This window comes from Ostrinia nubilalis, chromosome 16, assembly GCF_963855985.1.
Source record: "Ostrinia nubilalis chromosome 16, ilOstNubi1.1, whole genome shotgun sequence".
NCBI classification, from domain to species: Eukaryota; Metazoa; Arthropoda; class Insecta; order Lepidoptera; family Crambidae; genus Ostrinia; species Ostrinia nubilalis.
In genome coordinates, this window is record NC_087103.1 from 14032574 (window position 1) to 14059054 (window position 26481).

Genomic DNA, 26481 nt, shown 5'->3' on the forward strand with positions numbered 1-26481 from the left:
GATGAAATGTGACACGTAGCCCCTTCTGGCCGAAACTAAGTGTTCCTGTTATAGCCTTGATTATTGCAGTATACTGAAAATATCTTGATACAATAAATAATAGAAATGTGTGTTTTCCTTTTTTCAAAGGGTTATTAAGTGTACCTACAGCGTTTTTTATGACGCTATATATTTATATACAAATTTATCAATGCAAGATATTGTTTTCTTGCTATTTTACATATTTTTTCTAATTACCGTTAGATTAAGTATTAGCCTTATCTAATTACCGTGACCATAAAATTTTTGGGTCTCATTTACGCGAAAACCGCTTTGAATAATTTGACGCCTTAACGATTGTTAAATTCGTACTTTTCATGTGTTTCATATTTAAATGCGTTTAAGTCAATTAAGCCAAATTTCAAAAATGATATGGTAATTAGGCTGAGAACGCCTAATCGTGAGAATGACCGTTATGCGCTACACAGAACGGTGTTAACACTTTTTATTGTCTGTTATACAACTGTTATAAAACAGACCCATACAGTTACTGGGCTATGGCCCTTAATAAAAACTGTGCAAGCGCACACGGAATCACTATGCCGGTCGATTTATGGCTTTTCTTGTAATATACACCTTCATACGTAATAAATCGTCTGTAAATTATCTTTTTGTAATAAAAGTTGAAATATTTGCAGATAATATAAATCTTAAGGTTCTTGTGAAAGTTTTTACGTGATTGTTATGATTTATTAGAACTTTGAAGACTTAATCCCAACTAATATTATAAATGCGAAAGTAACTCTGTCTGTCTGTCTGTCTGTCTGTCTGTTACGCTTTCCCGCTTAAACCTCGCAACCGATTTTGATGAAATTTGGCATAGAGATAGTTTGAGTCCCGGGAAAGAACATAGGATAGTTTTTATCCCGGTTTTTGAAACAGGGACGCGCGCGATAAAGTTTTTCTGTGACAGACAAAATTCCACGCGGGCGAAGCCGCGGGCGGAAAGCTAGTGTTATACATAAATTGAATTTGATAGTGAAAATGATGGTAAACGGTTACTGGTTTAAGTTAAAAAAAAAACCTATCTCAGACTCTACCTACATTTGTTTGGCTCTGATCTATACAAGAATTCTAGTTTTAGTAGAAAATGGTTTACTATGCCTATTCCATAGAGAAAATATGTAGTTTGTTACATTTATCCATAAACCATAATATCTTTTAATCTCTTCTATATAGCTATACATTAAACGTTACTTGTAAAGCTTGGGCGGTGTTAATAGTTCCTTTGGTAACGGAATGCGGATATAGCGTAGGTTGAGAGAAAGAACACCGTTCAACCTTCATTTGGCACTACAATTTATCAGAATCTATTGAGATTCGTATCAGTACTAAAGTATTGTGATGATTAATGATGGCAGTAGAAGTCTGTTCTTCTGAAAGAAGGGTATAATTAGAGGCATTTGTCTGTGCCCTATGGCTCTCCTTCCGCATAGTCTTAGAATTACTGTTTTCCCATCTAAATAAATAAATTTTCTCTGAAACTGTACATAAAAATATGTTATGTTTCACATAATACTCGTAAGTACTCTGAAAACTAATAATAGTCACAAATGCGTCTATTTACAAATCTAACTACTTAAACTCTGTATACAATTTTGAGAGAGATACTTTTGCGAACATAATGGCTATTTGTTGAAGTTGCATCGATGTTGTGGTGCAATGAATGAACCTCTATGTTAGTTCAGTTGTTCACAATGTATGATTAATCGAAGCCACATGTAACTGTGTATGAACACAGTTATATGTGGCAAGCAATAAATGTAGAGTTAAATTTTTATTCACTTTTCTTATAATTTAATGTAATTAATATAGCGCGGGATTCAAGCCATAAAGGCGTATAGCAGTACCCCTAGGATGTCATATCATGTCTATAAATTGCGCGTCGAAAAAATTCTGACATTTTAAGGTTCTTCTAGTGAATTGAAACGAATTACCAAAAAAACAAAAAAGTGAATTTTCATGAATGGCAATAAATATCTTACAATAAAACGTTAATGCGGAACGTCTTGCAATCAATTAGCGAAGGGCTTTCAAGGTGATTAAGCACCTTAATTGAGTATGGCCATAGACAAAAAACAACACAATGTCGCAAGTCTAGTCGTGTGCATCGTAAAATAAATAATTGGGTCAGTTCTGTGATGAAAAGGAACCTCACAATGGGTGGAGATTATCAGACCATCGATTAGTGATGTGCTTACGGTGCACTAGTTATTGACGTAGTCGATATTTGAGGCTTCCGGCGACTGGGACCGCAATTAACTAGGACCGCAGTCCCAGTCGCCGGATCCATAAAAAAAAATAATTTTCGTCCGGCGACTGGGACCACTCATAGATAACTTAAAAGAAAATATTCGTTCGTTCGTTTCAGCCAAATGACGTCCACTGCTGGACAAAGGCCTCCCCCAAGGTTTTCCACAATGAACGGTCCTGCGCTGCCCGCATCCAGGCTCTAAAAGAAAATATTATTCAATCCAAAATTGGTACAGTACTAAAATCCATGAGTGGTCCCAGTCGCCGGAAGAAAATTATTTAATTTTTACGCATCCGGCGACTGGGACCGCGGTCCCAGTTAATTGCGGTCCCAGTTGACGGAATCCTCGATATTTGGTCTTAGTCTCCACGACTTCATTTGTGTTGGGCTTACACTGCAGGGTGTAACAACCCATGTTGTTAAATTTGATGAGCTAGATGCATCATGCACGAAAGGCTTTTTCATCTAATTTATTGTTAAAACTACTCTACTCTGTTGCAATACTTTCTAGTAAATAAGAATCACCTTCTGTGTGTAATTTATACCATTAAATAGCTATTTAATTCTCAATAAAAAATATTAAATAGAGCTCAATAAAGACCTGTTCAAAATGAAATAAGATTTTGCTTCCAATCTTCAATTAGGTTAAAAATACAGATGATAGTCAATCAATGTTATCATTCATTAAACAAGCTCTATGTAATTGCGAATTTAAAAAATCATCGATGAGGTCTTTCTAGAATACTACACAACACTAACTATAAATTCTTTGTACGAAATCATCAAGCAATCGGAAGGTGGCAAAAACTCGAGTCAGCGCCGTGAAGGCGACGCGTTTTTTGTGCGTTTATTATATCTTTGTCAAGATGTTGCTTGTGCCGATAATTAGTTAATTTTTTACTTATTTCTTTAAAGGTTTAGCCTTTTGAAAATACAAATCCGGTTGGTTTCCTTATTAATAAAATGGCAATGTTTTAGACAACTAATTCACGATAAACTTATTGCCTCAGTGGTCTTGCGGTTAAAGAGTTATTATTCGTTTTTGTAAAAAGTAGTTCATTCAGTTTTTGGTGGATCAAAAGTTGCGTACTTATTGTAAATTCCGAATCAACAATCGATTAGTTTTGCGATAAAAAACACAAAGTAGGCTATACACTATTGGCAAACTGAAGCATAATGAAACGGATAGGCACAACTTTTGTTAAAGCTAAAACTAAATTGCGTTGTAAAGATGCCGTTGTTTCCGAACGTTTTGGTGTTCTAGGTGATGCATACATAATTGCAACTAAATCAAAAGAAAAGACGGCCATCGATTCTGACATTTCCAGAGTGGGTCACGACCAAATGCCCCAAATGCCCCACTGGTAATCCTTCGGCCTATGTGTCATACATGGTACATTATTCTCCAATATCGCTCTCAATTAGTCGGCACGAGCCCGTTACGATCCTGATGCGTTCGAGCGCAGTGGGTCAGGGTGTGGACCGGTCTGAGACTTCTAGTGATGGGAAAGAGTTGAATCTTTTAAGTCAGTGTTTTTAACCTTTTTCATGACACGACCCCTCTAGCGTGAAAAAATTTTTGGTGACCCCCCGACCGTTCGTTCGATTCTTTTTTTCATGCATTTCCTACAAAAATGTTTGTAGGGACCGAATACTCCAATCCAACATTTGCATAATTAGATTTCGGATAAATCTGTCTTTATAAGATTTTTTTAACCGAGGTAGTTTTTACGACCTCTCGCAACCTCTCGCGACCGGTATAGAGGTTTCGTGACCCCCCAGGGGGTCGTGACCTACAGGTTGAAAACACTTTTATAAGTCTTACTAGCTGACCCGGCGAACTTCGTACCGCCTTAGCGTAGAGATTTTCTTTATATTTTTTTCCGTAAAAACCTTGTACAGAGTATTAGAAAACTACAAAAAAAAATCAGCCAAATCGGTCAAGCCGTTTTCATGTTATGTCGTGACAACGGAAAACGGGTTTCATTTTTATATATATAGATAGATAGATAAAGCTGGTCTTAAAGACTGGAATCATTTTATGGCTCTTTCGCTTGACTGGCGACTGCTCTTCCATCTGAGATACTTATGCCCGTTTTTACTATCAATCCCTAATTTTTAAGTGACCCCTTTGAAAACAAAATTCCTGTTATGTGTTACCATAGGGGTCACTTAAAAGTTAGGGATTAATGGTGAAAACGGGCATTAGATACCGGATGAACCAGTCGAAATTTTCAAGTGTAATACGCTGTTACGGCCAGCGTTCCCGCCTTAGGCAGTTCGAATTTTTCTTTTATAATTTAGTTTGAAAAATGACTCTTAACGCTAAGAAATAATAATAAATAATTAATAATAAATTTAATAACTATTTTATAAGACTTTTGTTGTACTGGAGTTTACAAGACTGTATCAAGAATAAGTTCGCGAATCTTTTTACGAAAGAAAACTACTCAAATTATGAAATTACTTCCTGAAAAAGTAGTCAAGATGTAATTATAATTAAAGTGAATATGTAATTCATATGAAATAAATAATGATTAAAGCTAGCTTTGATTAGTTAGGCCAGGTAATTGCTTTAATTGTGGCAATAATTTATAATTATTTTTTAATACAATAAGGAAATAATTTACAATTAATAATTGAAAGTTTTTAAAACATATCACTTGGAATATGAATAAACCCAATAGCTATTATTCAAAATAATATTTTTTATGGGCTCTGAATCATTTCACCCAAAGACTTGACCAAAAGACGTGGCAACCTAATTAAGGCAGCACTTAGATTAAGTTTAAATACTTTGTAAATATTGATTGTCTTCTAGTGTATGTCTTGTTGGTTGTCCTATTAAATAAATAAATAAATAAAGATTTGAGCTCTCGTTTATGAATCGAGAATTGAGTTAATAGTCTTTTGGAGTAGGACGTAGGAGACTCAAGTCTTTTCCCATCACTAGTCAGCCCACGCCAACATCGCCGGTCGGTTTACTAGTTTAGTGAGTTGTCGATGCGTCAACTCGACCCTTTTTGTCATACGTAATCTATATCGATACTTTAATCGAGAAAAATAATCAATTATCGATTCAATCTTTGAAAATGATTGACTAATGACTGTTTGGTTTCTGATTGATTTAATTTGCTCTCATCATAGCCACCGATGTCATATTCTTTTTTATAATGGATGGCTGGGCTTGCCTTTCAATATATCTCGTATTGTAGAGTCTTTTTACCGCCTCTAAATTGTTCTTTTATCTTTCCGTAATTTTTGTAAGCTAAATATTTTTCATACGTGCTGCCTACTTAAGGCAATGATTCCACATCTTTGTCATAAAAACTTCGACTTTTCCTTATTATTACTTAAATGTAACCTTATCCAAATTTAACAAGGTCTTACAAGTGGTCTTCGGTTCGGAATGATGTAATTTATTTGCGATTTGGACAAAAAGAAAACCCGAGAAAATGTAAATATAACGAGCCTGTTTGGGTGACCTGCCCTACAAACCACATCCGCCGACAGCTTTTTGGCTGGCTAACGATTAAGGAATATGTGAATTATTATGCTGAAGGTACAAAACTTAGCAAAAACGTTAATAGTAAGTCAAACCAAGCTTTCGAGTTTCGAGAGCGTTCGAGAAACTATAAAAAAAATTATGTATTCCCCGATTGATTTTCCCAACACTAAACTATCGAGAAGTTGTTTGCAAGGATTTTACAATGGTTGTTTATTTGTTTCTCCCATATTATGAAGACTTAACTATCGTAATAAAGGTGCTCCCTCACCAAGAGCATTCGCGTGTAACGTAACGTTGAGATTCGAGCGTTACATCTTATATTTATTTCCTAAAAATGTATGAAACGTGGTCTACACTCTACAGTTGTTTGAAGAAGCCTCTCATCACAAAGTAAACACAATGAACTGCTTAATTGATTCTCATCAGATCAATCAGTAATTAGCCTTCATAATTATGCTAATCACTGCATTGTATGCTCATAACAAATCGATCAGCTCTAAACACACGTTACAGGTGTCAACGTGGATTTAAAACGCGCAAAAAGGAACTTCTTGTTACGAATGATTAATTTCTCAGCAACAATTATACCATTTATACCATTCTTCCCATCTTGGACATATATCCAGATGTCACGCCATTTGAAATTAAATTTTAAATCCTTCAATTTAAAATTCAGAATGGAATGCATGTGGGATTTATCATAAGATGTTATGATAGTACAGTCATCAATAGAGACAATACATTTTTGCTGCAAAATAGCGTTTAATGCAACTGCAATAGATGCTACGGTATTTAGCTACACTACTTACTACTACGTGACGTCGTACAGCATCATGCTAGAAGCAAAAACGTGTCATTCCCAGTGCTATTGTGAGCCGTATCAAGGCGGTTAGGCCAATTGCGCGGGCGCACTTAAGACCTACAAGTGACCATTGGTTACCATCAGTTATTTTTAGATGTTTCGGTGTAAGTGAGGTTGAGAGGATAATATCCTGACTACAATTCGGAGGATACGTTGAATAGAACGTTAGTAATTAATCAGAATGTAGAGACGATACAATATCGAGGTATGCACAAGCTACGGCATCTTGTCATTGTAGTACGAGTAAATGTTATTAATGAACAAAAATATTTCTGAAGAGATTTATAGCTTGGGTAAGCTCATCTTCTACTCAAGAACGAATTTAATGTGAAAAGTTAATGTGAAATACCTAAGTACTTAGAGTAGGCGCACACCGTTGATTTTTCGTCGGCCGATAGTTTAGTCGGGCAGTTGATCAGTATGGGCATGTATGGGAGTGCGCACACTACGCCGATTCGATTTGGCCGATTCTTCATACAATTTAAAATCGGGCACAACTATCGGCCAACTAAAAATCAACGGTGTGCGCCTACTCTTAGACTGATTTGCAGTCGACTTAAAAACTGACAGATACAAGTATGCTGGGTTAAGGCTGAGTTGTACCATCTTGCTTTAGCCGTAACTATAACAATAACCGATGTTAGACAGACTTTTGACGTTTGTCAAAGTTAAAGTAACATGGTGCAACCCAGCCTAAGAGTATTGGGAATAATCACCCCGTAGAAAATGTGATGAATGTTTACAAGATGTTTAAAAGGAAATCACTACGAGAGGAGTGAAATTGCTAAAACGTTAAGTCCATTTCCATCGCACTAAACCAATTTGGTCCCACCACAAGCATCAAGATACAATTTACTTAACGACTTTTCTTAGAAAATGCCGCCGACACGCGTCGAAATAAGTGTGCAGTGAAAATGTCATTATCTCCACGATACAGTGATATTCCTAACGTTTCTGTTTTCTCTTTCAATGAGAAAGAGCTGAGGTCAGCCATTTGCAAATGTCAATCGTTGTATTCGAAATTCAAAAGCGTTCAAAGTACTGAACAACTGAAAGAGGTCTAGAGTCACGTTATACTCGTGCTCGTATTAAAGAGGAAACCATATTTTCTAAGTACCTATTTATAATGTTACTATGTACTTTCATTTTGTACATGCTTGCTTAGTTACATAAGTGATTTATACATCTAGCGAGTTTCTTCCACCGCTTCTTCTCAGGACCAACCCCCAGCCGGGTTAGTCCCAACGGCCCCGGTGGATCTGCCCCGTCAACGGGGAGGATGGGAAAAAGTGTTTCAACGACCCCGGTAGTCATAGTCTTAGCGTTCAACGGGGTGGATGGAACACATCAAGTGTCAACCACCCCGGTATATCGCTTAACGGGGCGGATGGATCAAATCAAGTTTCAACCACCCCGGTATTTCACTAAACGTGACGGATGACACAGATCTAAAAGGTTCCACCTCGGTATACCGAAAATAAAACCTGTTAATAAAATAAAAAATAATAATATGTAAATAATAATCAGTTTTATTTAACAGTCACTGTTTAAAAAATCTTCAGCATAAAAGTAAGTTTAATTGTCACAAAATATTATGGTCATAAACCTATAGATTATTTTTAGAATAACAGATGCGCAATTGCATTAATCAGTCAATATTAATAACACTCTAATAGTCTAATGTGATAAAAAGTAACTCTGAAACTCCTCACTAACAAATAATAACAAGGAAATCTAAAATTTTTACAAAATATAATTATTATTTAAGAATCACAGATACGTAGTTACATTAATCAGCTTTGTAGAAGACAGGACGCGGGGTTGATTAACGTCGAAGGGCAGGTCAGCAAATGAAACACAGGGCTCGATCCAAACGTGACAGTAATAGCGTGTTCAAACGGCGACTGAGGCATGAGCTCACACAATCAAAGCAACGGACAATTGTCATCTTTGTCTCGCTCACGCCCCAGTCCATCTTACTCTAATAACAATAGACAATGGTTACTTTGTTTAGAAATTCTACTACAGAGGTTCTACCGTTAACATTCCAGCTTGTGTTGATTAACAATAGTACTTAAACTACTAATTAAATAAATCATTAATAACGAAAAAAAGTATTCTAAAATTGACATAAAAAAAAATATCACGGTAGCAAATTATGATTATTAGTTTTAGAATCACAGATGCGCAATTACATTAATCATTCAATAAACACTTTAATGTTATTAAAGTTAACTCTTAAACTACTACTAACAAATAATAACAACAAAAAAATCTAAAATTATTACAGAATATTATAATTATTACTTTAGAATCACAGAGACGTAGTTACCTACATTAATCAGTTGTTGATTAACACTAGCGCTTAAACTATTATCTAATTAAATAAATCATTAACAACAAAAGAATAATTTGTAAAATTGACAAAATATAATTGTAAAAAAATATGGTGAAATAATAATCAAATCTCTTAAACTACTACCAGGCCTGTTCATCTCCGCGAGTTTACATCGAAAACAAAACACGCACGATGGCCCACCTACAGGATACTATTCGACAAGGCCTCACATACGAGCGAACATTGACTCACGCACGCGTATTCTTGTGTATGATGGAAGAAAATAAAATGGTGTACTAAATACTGTGCAGTATTTAACTGCCTAAATAATAATAAAAACACAGAATGTACTTTTTTAAGTTGCCTCACTCAAGACACTAAGAGGTAAATAAGTAGTTAATATTATTCATGATAATTCATGCTAAATCATGTATTTCCTCCGCCATTTTCCGCAGTTTGGCACCTCACGTCACATCATTTTACCGAAGTCAGCCCTATAGCTTCGGCGCAGTGCCGATCACTGACGTTTGTCAACAAAATGGTGCTTGACTCTTGAGACAGGCTAAATTACACCATATTGTTAATGGCATTGAGCATACATTTTTTTAATTACCTTCGCGAAGTAAAACTTCTGTACGTAGTACTTATTATTATTCTGTGCTACTACTAACAAATAATTTTGTTGTTATTATTTGTTAGTAGTAGTTTAAGAGTTACCTTTAATAACATTAAAGTGTTTATTGAATGATTAATGTAATTGCGCATCTCGGCCGTTTGGTGTAGTGGTTCAGAACGGACTACTATGCCGAGAGGTTCCGGGTTCGATTCCCGGCCGGGCAGAAATTGAAATGATGAATTTTAATTTCTGTGACGGGTCTGGGTGTTTTCTACGTATAATATGTATGTATTTACAAAAAAAAGTATATAAGTATGTTTATCCCGTCGTCTAGTACCCATAGTACAAGCTTTGCTTAGTTTGGGACTAGAGGCGCAGTGTAAAATGTCCAAAGATATTTATTATATTTATTATTATTATTATCTGTGATTCTAAAACTAATAATCATAATTTGCTACCGTGATATTTTTTTTTATGTCAATTTTAGAATACTTTTTTTCGTTATTAATGATTTATTTAATTAGTAGTTTAAGTACTATTGTTAATCAACACCTGATTAATGTAACTACGTATCTGTGATTCTTAAATAATAATTATATTTTGTAAAAATTTTAGATTTCCTTGTTATTATTTGTTAGTGAGGAGTTTCAGAGTTACTTTTTATCACATTAGACTATTAGAGTGTTATTAATATTGACTGATTAATGCAATTGCGCATCTGTTATTCTAAAAGTAATCTATAGGTTTATGACCATAATATTTTGTGACAATTAAACTTACTTTTATGCTGAAGATTTTTTAAACAGTGACTGTTAAATAAAACTGATTATTATTTACATATTATTATTTTTTATTTTATTAACAGGTTTTATTTTCGGTATACCGAGGTGGAACCTTTTAGATCTGTGTCATCCGTCACGTTTAGTGAAATACCGGGGTGGTTGAAACTTGATTTGATCCATCCGCCCCGTTAAGCGATATACCGGGGTGGTTGACACTTGATGTGTTCCATCCACCCCGTTGAACGCTAAGACTATGACTACCGGGGTCGTTGAAACACTTTTTCCCATCCTCCCCGTTGACGGGGCAGATCCACCGGGGCCGTTGGGACTAACCCGACCAGCCTATATGTTGTCCCGAAGTGGTGGTAGGGCAAGCTATATTGGGACGTCTCTAAGTGCCTTGAAAACGACCTAAATACTAATAAAAAATATTTTGTATTTATTTACCAAAAGAGAAGTGATGAAGAGAGGGCTATTGCCGGATTCTTTAGATTGCATTATTCAATCATTGCCACTGACCTTCGGCTGGTACGTGATCAATTAACTTGCAATGTGACAGAATGGTCTCAATACGATTTCATAGCAACGATTCCTCTTTGCTGCCTCCAGTCCTATGACATGTTCAAAACATTAAAAAAACTTATAAAACTCATGTATTTTTTGCAATTAGGCTTTTAAAAGTACTTTACACGTCCCAGTGTTACTTTAACTCTGCCACTGCTCCGGGACAATAAATGCTGAAAGATGCAGCATTTTCTTACCACGGTATTTTAAGACTGAATTGCACCATCCTACTTTAACCGTAACTATACCCATAACCGGTGTTTTTTGTATGGAGTTTGACAGTCTTTTGATGTTTGTTTAAAGTAACCCAGATTAATTCAATCGTTCAATCTTGCCTTAATCTAATTTAATAATGCCCGTTTTCACCATCAGTCCCTAATATTTAAGTGACCTCTTTGAAAACAAAATTCCTGTTATGTGTTACTGTAGGGGTCACTTAAAAATTAGGGATTGATGGTGAAAACGGGCATAAATCTTTTTCTAAAATCCTCCAGTGAATCGGATTACAGTGAGTATTAAATACTATGGACTAAAGACCAAGTTTGAAACAATAATGTTACGAGCTATTATAATGTCATAAAGGTCTCAGCATCGGGCCATTGTTGTTTTAAATATATCATTTGCGGTAACCTTGCACTCTCCACACTCCCATTGGCTGAGGCAACTTGCCACTTCAAACCGTGCTCGGTAGAACCTTAAGTCTGGCAGCTTTTATTGTTTGTTGTTGTTAAGTAAGTTTTCATTGCAGGTTCTATCAGCAAAAATAAATACTCGTACCGAACAAGAGAGAAGTAGAGTAGGTACCAAACTGCACGAGCAGTTTTTAAGAAAAAGTCTAAAAGGAACCCCCATGCAAAATTGGAGACTTCTAGCAATTGTACCTGTACCTCTATTACGAAAAACTTTCGAGTTCGTTTCGTTTGCGTATTCAAAGTGCCATCGAAAAATTTTGTATGAAAAATTAAACAGCGCCCCCTATATTATAGCCGCCCTAGGGGGCGCTGTTTAATTTTTCATACAAAATTTTTCGATGGCACTTTGAATACGCAAACGAAACGAACTCGAAAGTTTTTCGTAATAGAGGTACTGGTCTCTGAGATTTCGCGAGTGAGTGAATCAGTCAATCAGTGACCTTTCCCTTTTATAGATAAATGTAGATAATAGAACCAGAAAATATGGTTCACGCTTTTAAAGCGTAGTTTTCCGTTTTGGGAAAAGAATGACATTTAATATAGCCTAGGATGAATCAATAATTTATAACACTACTTTTATTTCTTTTCTTACACGATTCGTAAAATGGATCTGCGAGTGTCGCATTTCTTGCAATTGCACGAAAATCGTTTCATTTACTCTGCCGACATCTTTATTTGTACAAATTCAGTTATTATTTTAGCACTAAACGCAACAAAGCGAGCAATAAAAATATCTGCTGTAACAAATGCCGGCGCGCACGCGTCTTGAAGTCTCAAATACTAGAGAGAGAAAGCCATATGGTATAAATATGCATAACTCTGGCGATGATTTCTCTGGCAGCACGCTACGCGCGCGCGCAGTTTTCTGTGAAGAAAACTCTTGACCGAATTGAGTAACCGATCGTAAGACTGATCGGGAGCACTTGTATTACGTTCAGTAATGGCAATATACCGGTTCTATTTGGTCAACTCCATTCCCTTTAGGGTGGAACAGCTTTTTGTAAGATGAAAGGTACACTGCCCTATATTAATTAGTCGATCAGCTGGTCTCTATCTAGACGATAGGTGTTTGTATTTTACCAGTAGATTCGAGATATCTACCATCGCTGCTCTTATGTATGACTTTAACTCTAGTGAATCCTGGATCTTGACCATCAATCCAGGAGCTTGACCATCGATAAAGCCCAGGCAGGTTATGTCTGTTCTGGTGCAAAGTTGAACTGTCATTAGGCCCACAGTAAAAATTAATCAGAAAGAAGTGGCAAATAGAAGTAATATAGGAGTCAAGGATCAACTTCTCTTCAATGTAAAGTGAATGACAAAATTATAAACAAAGTTATAAATAAACTTTAAGAAACTGATAAACCACGAACAGTATACGTTTACTTCGGATGGGTATAGGTAAGTAACTCGTTGTGAGTGAAATACTATTGGCAAAAACACGGATAATTTTCCTTGTAGCAACAAGAGTGATAATAAAGTCTTTAAGGCACGTTTTTATAGCGTTCTGCAACAATCTTTGTGAGTCTCAAACTTCAATAGCGTCTGAAATGGCTCAATAGCCTATAATTAGCTAAAATATACCTTCATCTTTGCAAACGTTGGCCCCAACAAATGGTTGGCCTTGGTGCACCAGACCACTAGGCCAAATCATTTGCCACTTAGATTTCTGCAAAAAGTCATCTCAAGTTAGGAAATAAAGTTCAACAAACCGTTGCGGTCGTGCTTGACCGCAGTTGTTTTGTGTGATATTCATTTTGACGGTATAGTGCAATTTCTGACGCGGTCCCGGGTTTGGTTCCTGGTCAGGTCGAAACATTTCTTTGATGGACGCTAATCCGGGTGGAAATTTCGAAAAAAAAAAAAACATTGCTTATTTTGAAACATGACGATAAATGTTGCCATCAATAAAATTTTGGTGTAGGTTTGGTACCGTATCTAGGAAGCAGCGGAATACAAAAGAGATTTAACTTGAACACGTGCGTGACCTCTATGTCGGATGAAGGCTTAACTCGAAGACTTTTATGAGTACACCCACAGTGTCTCATACTTCCTTTCTCCATGGAATGTATGTATAAGTCATAATGTAGAATTGTAGACATTATAATTATAGATTTAACCATGGAGACTCTTATATACTTGCGAAAGTTATCGACATTCTTAAAATTATGTCACGTTCCACGCTCTATTGTATCACCAGATAGGCGCCACGTCTCTGTCGACAGGTCGCTTCAGAAATAATGTTCCCACTACTCATACTATTTATAATAAAACAGGCAGATAGTGGTAGTAACTGAGAGCGACATTTCTCAGAGCTTATATGATTATACCAAGTCTTCATTTCGAAGCGATAGGGAAAAAGGTTCAAAGTCAAGCAAAAGGTTCTTCAAACTTATTTTCATATTTTTAAAATTATGATATTAATAACGTAAATCAATTCATTTTATATTTTGATGTAGAGTAAATTTTATCTTGATTCTTTATCCTTTATTAAAGAATAAAAAATGCATGTTAATTTTAAACTGCCGAAGCAAGTTTAAAATTAACATGCATTTTTTATTCTTTTGATATTATGAAGATTAATTCCTGGAATTCATACAAAATAATATCTTGGTCGATGTTTTGCAAAACTATTTGCGATTCGTTGGTCGTCTTTAAAAACAAAACAATTGGTTTTTACCATTGCGTACGCGTTGGAGCAAAAACTTGTAGTATCTTTCCGTTGAAGCGATCGCGTTGTTTTTATCACGTTTTACTGAGATAATAATTATTTATTATGCATTGATATGCACAAAGAAGATTCTTGTTCTACTTAATTTACAAGTAGGTACATGCAGTCTCTACTTTTGCAAAACCTACTAATAAACACCAAAAATATATTTTATGTATTGTCACACATGTTCTGATAAATAAAAATATCTTTATCTTTATCTTTGCAATTTTTTAAGATGGTAAAAAATCTATTTATAAAACAAGGAAACTTATTGACCTCAACATTATTTTAATTAGCAATCAAATATTGTTAATTTGTAAATAAAGACCCGGGAAAACAGCTTACAGACGAAAGAAAACGAAAACGAAGCCGAGGGCAGAAAAAGAACTATCAGTGGGCTGAGTGTGAGTTTACTAGTGAGATGTAAGGTCACGATCACGGATGATTATGAAAAATGTATGAAAATTTTAGTTTTTGAACGTTTCCCGCTAGGGGCGCTGTTCAATCCGTCATACATTTAAAAATGACATTTTTTGACGCGCTCACTAATGTGCGCGTTTGATGTAAACTCACACTAGGCCCTCAGAATTTTATACAAAATTTAACTGCCTCCCTAACATTATGTATTTTATTTAAAATGGGCAAATGCCCATTTTACCATTTTCAGATAGAAATAACTTGGTATTTTTGTTCGTGTATAATTTTGGCATAGATAAATAACTAAGATTTATGTAAAGATTTGAATAGCGACACAAATGTCGAGTCGTCGGTAAAGGTGAACGTTCAAGAGGCGTGGAGCGGATGGCCCTGGGTTCAATTCCGGGTGCCAAGCGCGATCTCTCTAGTTTATTCTAAGCATAACACTTTAGTTTTAGTTATAGCCTGGAAGATAAATCTTTATAATGTGCATCTTCATTATGTATATTATACATTTGTACACTGGTATACCTATTATGCAACGATATAAAGCTTATTAAAATGTTATCTATATTTATTTTAAATTAAATGCAGGAAGGTAATAGAATAGAATATAACATAATATAACATGTTTAAGATAAATTATACACTTATGTCCACAATTCCTGATGTTTCAGAATTTGCCAGACCGCTGTAGTTTGAAATTCATTGTAATATTATAATTGAGAAAAAAGCTGTCTACCTGTTAGGTTTCGATGCTTAAGCAACAGAACTAACTTTCTGATTTATTAGACCAACATTTACCTTTAAGATATAATCCTCAAGTACTCTAATGCATACATTATCAATTATACTTAAATCAGTATACTGAATGCAATGGGAAGACATAATCACCACCACATAATCCGGTTTAAACTATTGCCTGATTCCGTAACTCCTAGATGCAAGCCTCGGTTCCTTTAACTAAAGTTCAGTTAATACACGACAGCTGTCTTATAGCTCTTATTTAGATAGCAATAAGGACGTCCGTAGGTTCCTAATTGCCGGGCGTTGCTCAAGCGGCGAGAACACGTTACGTTGGCTCTATGCTCTCCTGGTACTGTGGATTAGAATGCGTCTAGTCGTAGAACCCAGTTTTTTCTAGGTTTTGTCTATTTCAATGAGGGCTATCGTTTTTATACTTAACAGTTGGCACCCCTGGCGATTGACAGGACCTTACTCTACAGTGGCGCCATCTTGATGAGTGCAAATGCTATAGTCCTCCTACCACTTTCGCGCTCACCAGTTGGTGCCACTGTCTTCGCTACTAGCAAGTGACAGGACCTTACTCTACAGTGGCGCTAACTGGTGAGCGCTAAAACGATAGCCCTCATTACATTAACATACAATTAAAATGCGCCACAATATTCTACATTAATGCAATATATTAATCAACTTTTTTCAGTCTTGTAAATACATAACTCAGCAGTAATTTGAAGAGCTTTATGTACATTACTTTTTGATACAAAAACCACAGAAAAAACATTACATGGCGTTAAAGTCCATTCGGACAAGGTCAATCATTTCGCAAAAAGTAAAGCACATTAGACTAGACAAACATAACATCGTTAACGATTGTATCGTGATCGCTTCTCTGACACATCCCGAGTTACGCAAAAACTATGTTAAGTGACTTAACTAAATCGAAATCTGTATCGAATTGCGTTGCCTAGAGGCATAGTTTTTATTTTATTAGTTGTAGCTATAGGATGCTATAGGTCTAGTAACGCTTTACTGAGTCAATGCCTGAGGAATGGGAGCGGCACGGGAGGGTGTTTTTGAGACGTCAAACGTCATCGAGAATGCAGATCAGCTTCAGATTTGTATGCTTCACGTCATACGTATTATTGGCAGGTAGTTGCTGTAAGAATAGTATATAAGTCAATGTCCAGTCAATTAGTTACATTCCGTAGATTCTAAGACATATTAGTTCGCAAGACTGTCAATAGATGGCGTTGTGCTGACTTACATCGCGGTGTCGAAGTTTTAGGCGACCCATATATAAAGGTTTTGAACCACCGTTCACATTAACCATCCTACTTGTTACTAACCGATTGTGGTGACGTAATAAACCCGTCGTGTACTGAGTTTGGCTTTTATTTCTAAGCTAGTACACCCTCGATTCGACTTTGACCCAAGGGGGTTAAACAGTTGCTAATTGCTCATAAGATAGGCCCCCTTAATTGATATTTATTGTCCGTGGTGCATAATCTTTTCTTAAAGTTTTTAAACCTTTGTTTGTCACCTGTCATCCGCTTTGCAATGGAGGGAAGTCGAACCTTAATTTCGAACTCCTATGTTCTTCTGTAGTTCTGATTAATTTCATTGCGGGTCCAATGACAGTTTAACTTTTCCAGGGACAAACTTGACCTTCATTGGTAGGGTTATTAGCGGTCAAGCTGTAGATCCTGGCTACACAGGAGTTGCAGTGGTGGGAACAAGAGGTGGGAATAGTCCCGTTTTTTTCTCGTCATAATGTCAATGTCATACCTCTCTTGCCGCTTCATGCCTCAGGCACTGAGATATGCGTTTGACCTGTAGACAGAATATAGATACTTACTAGTACGAGTAGTACTACGGAATTTCGCCCACCATTCGTTGATACAAACTAACACCCACTAGTTTATTCACCCTAGTATTTAGGCTGGGCCAGCTGGGCTTTGATTGGTATCATTATAATTTGTGTCTGTTCTTTATGGATATATTGGTGGGAAGTGTTTTGCATAAATAATAACTTAAAAGATTGTTTATTTATTTAAAAAAGGACGATATTTTATTTTACGAAATTAAAATTCCTTGGTCAATCGGCCCACTAGATCGCTAAGAAAAACGGTCGCGGTCGGTTAGAATATCTTCTATATTTTCAAAAGTGTCTTACCTAGCTTTATAACACGAAACATACAGGAAAAACTGTGCATTTTTTACATTTATAAAAAATGAAAATCTTGAATTAGTTTAGTCTTTATTTCATAGAAGATTTTCTTACCGACCCTTTTTCTTTGCGGTCCAGTGAATTTTCATTAATTTAACCGGGTAATATGTACCTTCCATCTAATCTATTTTGTAGTAAAGCTTCAAAGAGCACGTATCGTACATGTAGATCGCTGGAATGTGGACTGGTGCGCTATTAAATAATAAAACTAATAGTTTCAAAGCTTTTAAACATGGTTTTACGATTTGATTGCTACCAGTTTTATGGAAGGCTGGTGTCTATGCTCTGTATCAGTGGTTGGCAACTCTTTGACATAGACAAAATAAAATATTTTGAGTTAACTCTCCTAATACTAAGGCTGAATAGCATCATCTTACTTTAACTGTAACAAACGTCAAACATCTGTCAAACTCCATTACAAAAAGCACCGGTTATTGTTATTGTTACGGTTAATAAGGTGGTGCAACTCATCCTGAGATAATGTCCTGTTATCAGCTAAGACTAAAGTAGCAGCCATCAGTTTCATGAAACTGCTAGAACCGCTGGGCTTATGTCGCGCCTATTATAAGTTGTAACTTTGGCAGCAATTTAAGTAAGTGAGGCATTTGGGTGCCTCACTTACTTAAAATGCTTTGTTGCTTAAAAATTGCACATAGCGTAAATATTAATTTAGACTAACAAAAGAGCCGCGAGAGTTGCCGACTGCTGGTCTATACCGCAAAGGGTTCGATGAATGGGAAATAAGGGTCAATTTACATAACCTTCTAATTACTCGAACCATTTTATGGATATCATAATGCGAATCGATATCTTACGTTACATCAAAAGGTACCGTAAACTATATGTACCGTAAAACTCTAGAAACAACCGTAAAATATTTATAATTAGACAACTCGATGGCCGGTACTACGAGCTACTACAAAAATCTAATAACATTAAGAACATAATTATCGCTGCCTAATGATGTTGCAAGAACATGGGTTGTGTGAGAAATTGGTAATTTAACGGCAATAATACTAATTTAGATTCATTATGATCATCTCGGCAATAATGAGGAAGTGAAAAAATAAACTTTTGATAGATTTAGAACGATTAGTGAAGAAAAATCTACAGGGTGGAATTTTGTAATGCCACCTGGAGGGAAAGTACCCTTAATACTGTACGAAAATTTTACTCAAAGAAAACATTCCTTTATTTTTAAAAAGAAAGAGAACTGCATTTAAAGATTTTTGAAAATTTTTCAAAAATTATCCACCATACCATACAATTTTCTGTAAATAATTACAACTAGCTTTCCGCCCGCGGCTTCGCGCGCGTGGACCCCTGAAACCTATGTTTTTCCAAAATAAAATTTATCCTATGTTACTCGTGGATAATGTAGCTTTCGAATGGTGAAAGAATTTATAAAAACGATCCAGTAGTTTTTGAGCCTATTCATTACAACCAAACAAACACAAAGTTTTCCTCTTTATAATATTAGTATGATAATTTAACATTTCATGGTTTTCCTTTCATTTGATTTATCAAGTTTGCTTGAGAGATTTCATCCTTATACTTAACCCTAACGATCGATTCAATAAAAATACAGGGTGTAATTTTTTACGTATTTTAGTCGGTTCGATTCCCAGGTGTAGCAAGCAAATTTTTGGAATTCTTTGAATGCAGTTCTATTTCTTTTCAAAAATAAAGGAATGTTTTCTTTGAGTAAAATTTTCTATCTACAGTATTAAGAGTACTTTTCCTTCAGGTGGCATTACAAAATTCCACCCTGTATAATTTCTAGTATTACACGAGAATAGTAAAAGTCAATGTCGTTGAACCACGTGAATAAAATATGGGTCGCTCACCCCTGATAGCTAGTCTGTGAAAGCATTTCACCATCAACCTGAAATGCATTTTATGTCCTGTGTCATAAAACTAAAATTCTTTTAACGGCTAGGAAATACTGACCATTTTTATATGACCCCAATGGCAAGGTTACTTTGTAGAGATGAGAGATCAGGTTTGGTGGATATGTCTCTAATGATAGGGTAATTGGTCGAAATGTTGACACTCGTGTCCGACACGCAATAATCGATTATAGGGTTCAGTAATTCTCACGAAGGTATCACTATGTTTGTTTTACACATTGGAAAAACGTCACGAATATTTTTAGTTTAGAAATTAATTTCAGTGCTATTAAGTTTGAAATTTTTTTCTTGTAGAAAGTGTAAAATGTTATTTTTGTTTCAGATCATGAGTTCCGAGGGTTGACGTCATCAAAAAGGTATAAATAATAAAATAAATACTTTTCGAAGTGTTACACATTGTAGACTAGCGAGGTTCATAATTCATTATTATTAGTTATCTTTAATAACAACTGCCAATCGTTTTAAGATACATAACGATCGATCGATAGTAGATCACCCTGAAGCGCAATGATTATTTTACTGCAGTCTATCTAAACCAATTAGAACGTCACTAATTTAGTTTTAAGTAACTAATTTATAGTAATTACGTACTTTCAAAAACGATAGAGTCAGAGATATTTCAGCAAAGAGTGAAGATATGATGACAAATACAGTGGAAAATGCTTATGAAAATGGTACAAGGAGTTGTATCCAACTAGTGAGCGCGTAAAAAAATGACATTAAATGTATACGGATTGTACAGCGCCCCTAGCGGAAACTTTCAAGAACTAAAATTTTCATATATTTTTTTTAGGACTTACAAGGTTTTTATCCCTTGGAGGGTTGTCTTTTGCCCTGTGTAGGCTTAGTAGTAGGTAGTAGTATGAGTAACGAATAAGCTAATTTTCTGGTGTTGCTAATGACATGGGCTCGAAATCCTCCTATGTTCTTCTGATTAATTTCGTTGCGGGTCCAATGACTGTTTAACTTTCCCCCGGGACAAACTTGACCTTCATTGGTTGGGTTTTTATGGCGGTCAAGCTGTAGATCCTGGCTACACAGGAGTTGCAGTGGTGGGAACGAGAGGTGGGAATAATGTCATGGGCGATGGTGATCGTTGACGTGATTGGGAGGCTCGTCTGAGTCTAATCTATAAAAATGGTAAAAAAATAAAAAGGTTGCTGTTACGAGGCAGCCCTGCCGTAGCAACAGATCAAAACGCAACAAACAAGAGTGCGACAAAAAGCATAAGTGCAGCGCGTGCGCCGCGGAATGGGCGGAGAAAGCCGCGTGCGCCGGACCGCGACTACGCGCCAGGGGTGATGCTGTACACTCAGTACACTCCAGGCTTTATCTCAGGCAGTAGTGTTGGTGACTCATTTAATAGTTTAGTAGTCATACGCCCGTATTCACAAACGTTAATATGAGGTCTCACAGTGCGCGTGAATGCACAGGGTGACGCACGAACCAATCACAGAGCTCTATTCAACGCTGTGCGTTCGATTTGCTACGTCAAAGCAAGCATCGTTTGTGAATATCGGCGATAGTTGCACAGAGTATGTACCGATTGATTAGTGCGATTCTGTAGGCAAATTAAGTTTGTTACTCTGAAAAAAAATGTACTGTCGCTGTTGAGATGGGCAAATTACCTTTTAAATAGTTAGAGAAAAACATTTCATTGGTTTGATGTTATCTCTTATAATCGACAAAATTTATCCACAAATGTAATGTCCAACGCTTGGACGAGAATACCTGAGAATATACCGTAGGTACGTATTTGGTGGACCGAAACCAATAGAGTGTGTAACAGAAATGTAATAGAAATTATCGACAATATTATTGCTGAAAAATCCAAAACTTTGATGGACCAATGTCTAGAAGACTAGAAGAAACGTGACGTCGCGTAGGTATTTCGTTGGTATTGCGATATCGAGATCTCGATTGTTTTCTGTAAAACTATCGATTAAACAACACTACAGTAAAGACGATTCCAGTAATTACTGACGCCGAGCATAAAATCAGATTCCGTAACAGTGCATGTATCCATAATAAAAGTATTTCCGGATACACTGCGTTACTAACAGAGTTGTTACTAAGGCTGGGTTGCACCATCTTACTTTAACTTTGACAAACGTCAAAAATCTGTCAAACTCCATACAAAAAACGCCGGTTATCGTTATAGTTACGGTCAAATTTAGGTGGTGCATCTTAGCCTAAGTTAAGTAGAGCTTAGAGTAATTATAATTGGGATTTGATGTTACATTTGTTAGACTACATGGAGGAATTGTGAAGGCAATAAATTGATTTATGGTGTTTTTTAAATGTAGTCGACGGTGTTAAGTAATATTTCTACAATTTCTGCAATATGTTTTCAATACAGTTTTTAAGGCCTTTATTTATTGTCAAACAATGATTGGCAAAATCAAACTGGCGTGGGCACTGTGGGTAAAATTCAAGTATTCAGAATCTGTAATTTGAAATTGTGTTTTTTGATGTAGCATTGGTGCCAGTCTTCATAAGTCGTTTACGCGTAACAGATCTAATCTAAGGCGCCATCATTTATTTGGATGATCCAAACTCAAAATGAATAAAATACAATACAAAACAAATTACTAGTACCAAAAACTAACTAAGCTGCTTAACATGCGCTATACATCCTTGTTCGTGACAATACAGCTTCCGTCAGTTACTCTTTGTAAGTCAAAATGTCTCATGTATTACCATTAATAATGCCAAAGACACTTTGTCTGTCTGTTACTATTTTACGCGTGACCCGTTGATTAGAAGTAGATGATCCAATAAATAGAAATTGGACCTTGGAGAAGGATATGATACCTTATTTGGGAAAGAAAGACGATAATAACATTGGTAAAATAGGGGATGAAATGGACGACTAACCCATCTTTTTAAATTAGATATAGTAAGATCACAACTCTACGTGATAGATATAAGATGAATTATTAAGAGTTAATCTGCTGCAGTAATTTGTTAGACAGTTCGTAAAATCTTCTAAAATATTTTGTGAAACATCGTACTCTATGATGAAGGATGAAGCCACAAGCAGAAGCTAGTATTAAATAATGAGCCGAAAGTAGGTTACTCGGGCTGTCATGTGGACAAGGTCGAGAGGGTATGAAGGTGGTTTTGACAATTTACTGCAGATTACCTTAGCGATTCCTCTTCTTAACAACTAGTGTCAGACTTTAAGCGTTAACTGATGTGTGGTCCTCTTTAACCGGAATAACAAAGTGGAAAATTCTAATTATCCACTTTGTTATAATTTAGAGTTTAAATGATCTTTTTTGTGGTTTCACCGTCAAACATCTAAAAAGGTGGAATTTGTACGAAGAGATGTAGTGGCTTTGAACTTTGGAAGAGTCAGTTTTTAAATTTGAGTTAGGTTAGATGCTGAAAATAACATTAATTATTATAATAATATCCACTTTGTTATAACTTAGAGTTTAAATGATCTTTTTTGTGGTTAAAAAAGTGGAATTTGTACGAAGAGACGAGCGGCTTTGAATTTTGGAAGAGTCCGTTTTCAAATTGGAGTTAGATGCTGAAAATAACATTAATTCTCTCTCTCTACAAGCTCTACTTATTTTTGAGCTAATATTTGGAAGAATTATGTGTAGTTACTACTGATTGATCATCGTTAAAACTGATCATTACCAAAGAAACTTCTCTAACCAGCGCGCGCGCATCTATGTCACGTGTCTCGGCTCCTTAAGAACTGGGCTGTCACAAATGACGTCATTTGTCCCGGTCTGGTTTCCTGACTCATCTTTACAAACTGTAATTATTATTGCACTTGTTTTGTTATCGAAAATGTACCGTTAAGATCGGCTTGGTACCGAGTGCATTGCTTGCTAACCTGAATTCGTTTATCATAGATCTGTATTATGAAATGATGCTCATTAAATTGAAAGTCAAGCATAAATCTTAAGCTATTGATTGTTTGATTCCAATATTTTAGAAATTTAGACCAATGCTCAAGTATTTTATTCTACCTAAACTTATTAATAAAAGTGTTTAGTTATTAAATTGGTCTAGTTATTAAAATTTTACTCATCACAGGCTTGACTTTGAATCTAGTTTTATCTGTCGTTAGAAATATTTTTTTTTATCTACAACGAGGAAGCTCTTGGCCTGTATCTCACCTGATGGTAAGTGATGATCAGAGCCCCGATTACGGTAACTTTTAACGTCTACAATCCAGACGCGTTTCTGATTCTGCAATACAATTGGTCAAAACAGCTGACGTACGCTGTTGAACGACGAATCGTATCGCAGAATCGAGAAGCGTGTCTGGATTGTTGACGTTAAAAATTACCGTAATCGGGGCTCTGGCCGAAGGTGGAAGCGAGCTTCACCCGGAATCCTCAACCACGGAGGAACTGGCTATCTTACTTCTGATATGATTCTATGATTAATATGATGTCATTGAGCTATAATGTGTTCCTTAAATGTCACTTCTATTATCTGCATCAAAGTCTGTGACCAGTGACCATGATAAAAATAGCAAAGAAAAATTCACTTTTGTAAAACATTCATCAAACTTATCTAGGTTAGTATATGTCTGAGAATAGGTTAACAATCGCATATTATTTGCATTAATTCATGTAAATGTTAAATGACAGTAGTTACGAAATTAAAACGTAAAATTTACATGGACTACATTTACTTCGGAAGCGGTTTCATAAAATTAGCTGGTAATAACCTATAATAATATTTTATTTTCTACACTCTACTGAATACGTAAGAATTTTTTAGGCTATCTATGGCCAATCCTTTATTTACCTAAAGTGTAACATCAATTACCTAATTAATTTATGCTTGTATAATGTAGAATACGTGTTTTTCGTAGGATGAATTTTGCTTGAATACCAACAGCAGAAATTCGTCATTTTTATTACGAAATCAAACAGCTGTTGGCTGTAGAAGCAGATAATTGATATATTTTGTTTATTGGAGTATCGAGTGACCAAAATATTTCGTTGTTTAACATTTAAATATGATAAAAGTGACATTCAAACATTGTAATAATCTGTCATCCACGAATAGGTAAGCTGTTACCCACCAGACAGCGTGATCTAATAACCTTTGGTTGGATATACTTGATTCTCGTTTTTTAACTGCCAGAGTTAATAGAAATTGGTAATCTTAAAAAATAATAGAAATTATAGTCTCAGTCGATAAGAAAATTTAAAGGGGTGAAATAGGGGGATAAGCTTGTTTGTTTTAGCCTGATTTTCTTAAAGATAGGAAAGTTTATTAGACAAGGCATTAAGTTCGCCTTTTTGTACCGCTTTTTTGTGTGTAATAAAGTTTTTTAATAAATAAAGTTAAAAGTTCGTACTTACGTATTCTTTGGGTTACTTATAAACATAGAATCAAACAATATAAAAACTAGTAGGCTAGTACTTGTATTTGTTTTTGGTAACATAATGTAAAATGCAATATGTAGGTGTTTCGTCACGTTACGTTTATTATTGCAACAAGCGCAGCGGGCGCCAGATAGTAGTTATGAATCAACCGTGATTACTGAGTTGACCTTTATTTTATAACATCACATTTTAATGTAACAGTATCGGTAATGTTATAAATACATACAAATGCAATTGAATAACGTGACTAACTGGAAGTTTTGTAGCGGAGGCCGATCTGTTGCTAAGTAAATAGGTATATCAGAACAACTAACAGCATTTCCTATATTTTTAGAGGCTGCAAGGGTCAATTAATTAAATCGATCAAACTGATCAAACAAACGGTAGGTACAGTCAGCGTCAAAGAAATCGCACCTTCCGCGACGCGATCTTTAAAGATTTTCTTCTGACACAATCATGGTGCCCCAACAATATTTGTGTTATTTGAAAGCCCAATAAATAAACTTAAAGAAAAACTTATTATTTTTTTTATAAACAATTAACATAAATGTGACTTGAAAAAAGGCTTCACCTGGGGCTCACCTCTGGGACCAAGTAGACCAATTTTTGTGGTTATAAAACCAAATAATGATCTCACGTGTCCTCTTTAACAGATGGATAGCGATTAATCCCAACTTAACAGTTTTATAGCCATAAAAGTTGGCTCAAGCGTAACTACCTATCTTTTGAAGAAGTGACTCTGGATCCTTCTAAAGACACATTTTTTGGGGTAAAAACCTTTCCTTTAATGAAATGAAGCTTAGAACTGGGCTTTCAAATGGTACCAATGTTGGTGGGAAGTGGGGATGTATACGTTTGAAAAGTGCTTGTTGCGGGAGGTGCGATTTATTTAATGCAGAGTGTAGTTCGAGACACCCAAAGTAGCCAATAAGTTCGCAACACGTCTTTGTTACATTGGAATAAGGTTGTTATATCAACTTTTTGGCCACTTTGGGTGTCACAAACTATTTGATGCTGACTGTAACAGCGGAACATTACCGTAAAATTCCAAAACCAATTGTATTGCGAAATTGGTAGTACGATTATAATCCATATTTGCGCAACAAAATGAAGCGGATCATCCGTGAAACATGAGCTTTTTGCTGTTAATCCATTTATGATTTATTTGCTTTGTTGGTAAACACTAGGCTCAAAAAGTGTGTGTTCTGCAATCTGCAACGTGACAGCAAACCGGATTTATCGATGGGTGACCGTCTTAAGGCATAGGTTTATTCAAATTCCATATTAATATGTAGGGCTTTTTGGGGAACTGACCAGTCCCAAAGATATCTTGCTCTACCACCACTTTGGGACAACATATCGGCTGGTGTTGAGAAGTAGCTGAAGAAAGTCAGTCACCTTTGTCAGTCTCCAGTGTATAAACTTATAAACTTATTTTTAGTAAGTAAG

At 35.7% G+C, this 26481-nt stretch overlaps 1 protein-coding gene across 1 annotated transcript in view; it reads left to right on the forward strand.

Moving 5' to 3' along the window:
• The window catches only part of LOC135079451 (mucin-2-like), an 83786-nt gene that overhangs the window by 23137 nt on the left and 34168 nt on the right, over positions 1 to 26481 (forward strand). Inside the window, exon 2 of the mRNA XM_063974115.1 lies at positions 19989 to 20022. The gene's annotated coding sequence lies outside the window, so the exon portion shown is untranslated. The remainder of the gene's footprint in view (positions 1 to 19988; positions 20023 to 26481) is intronic.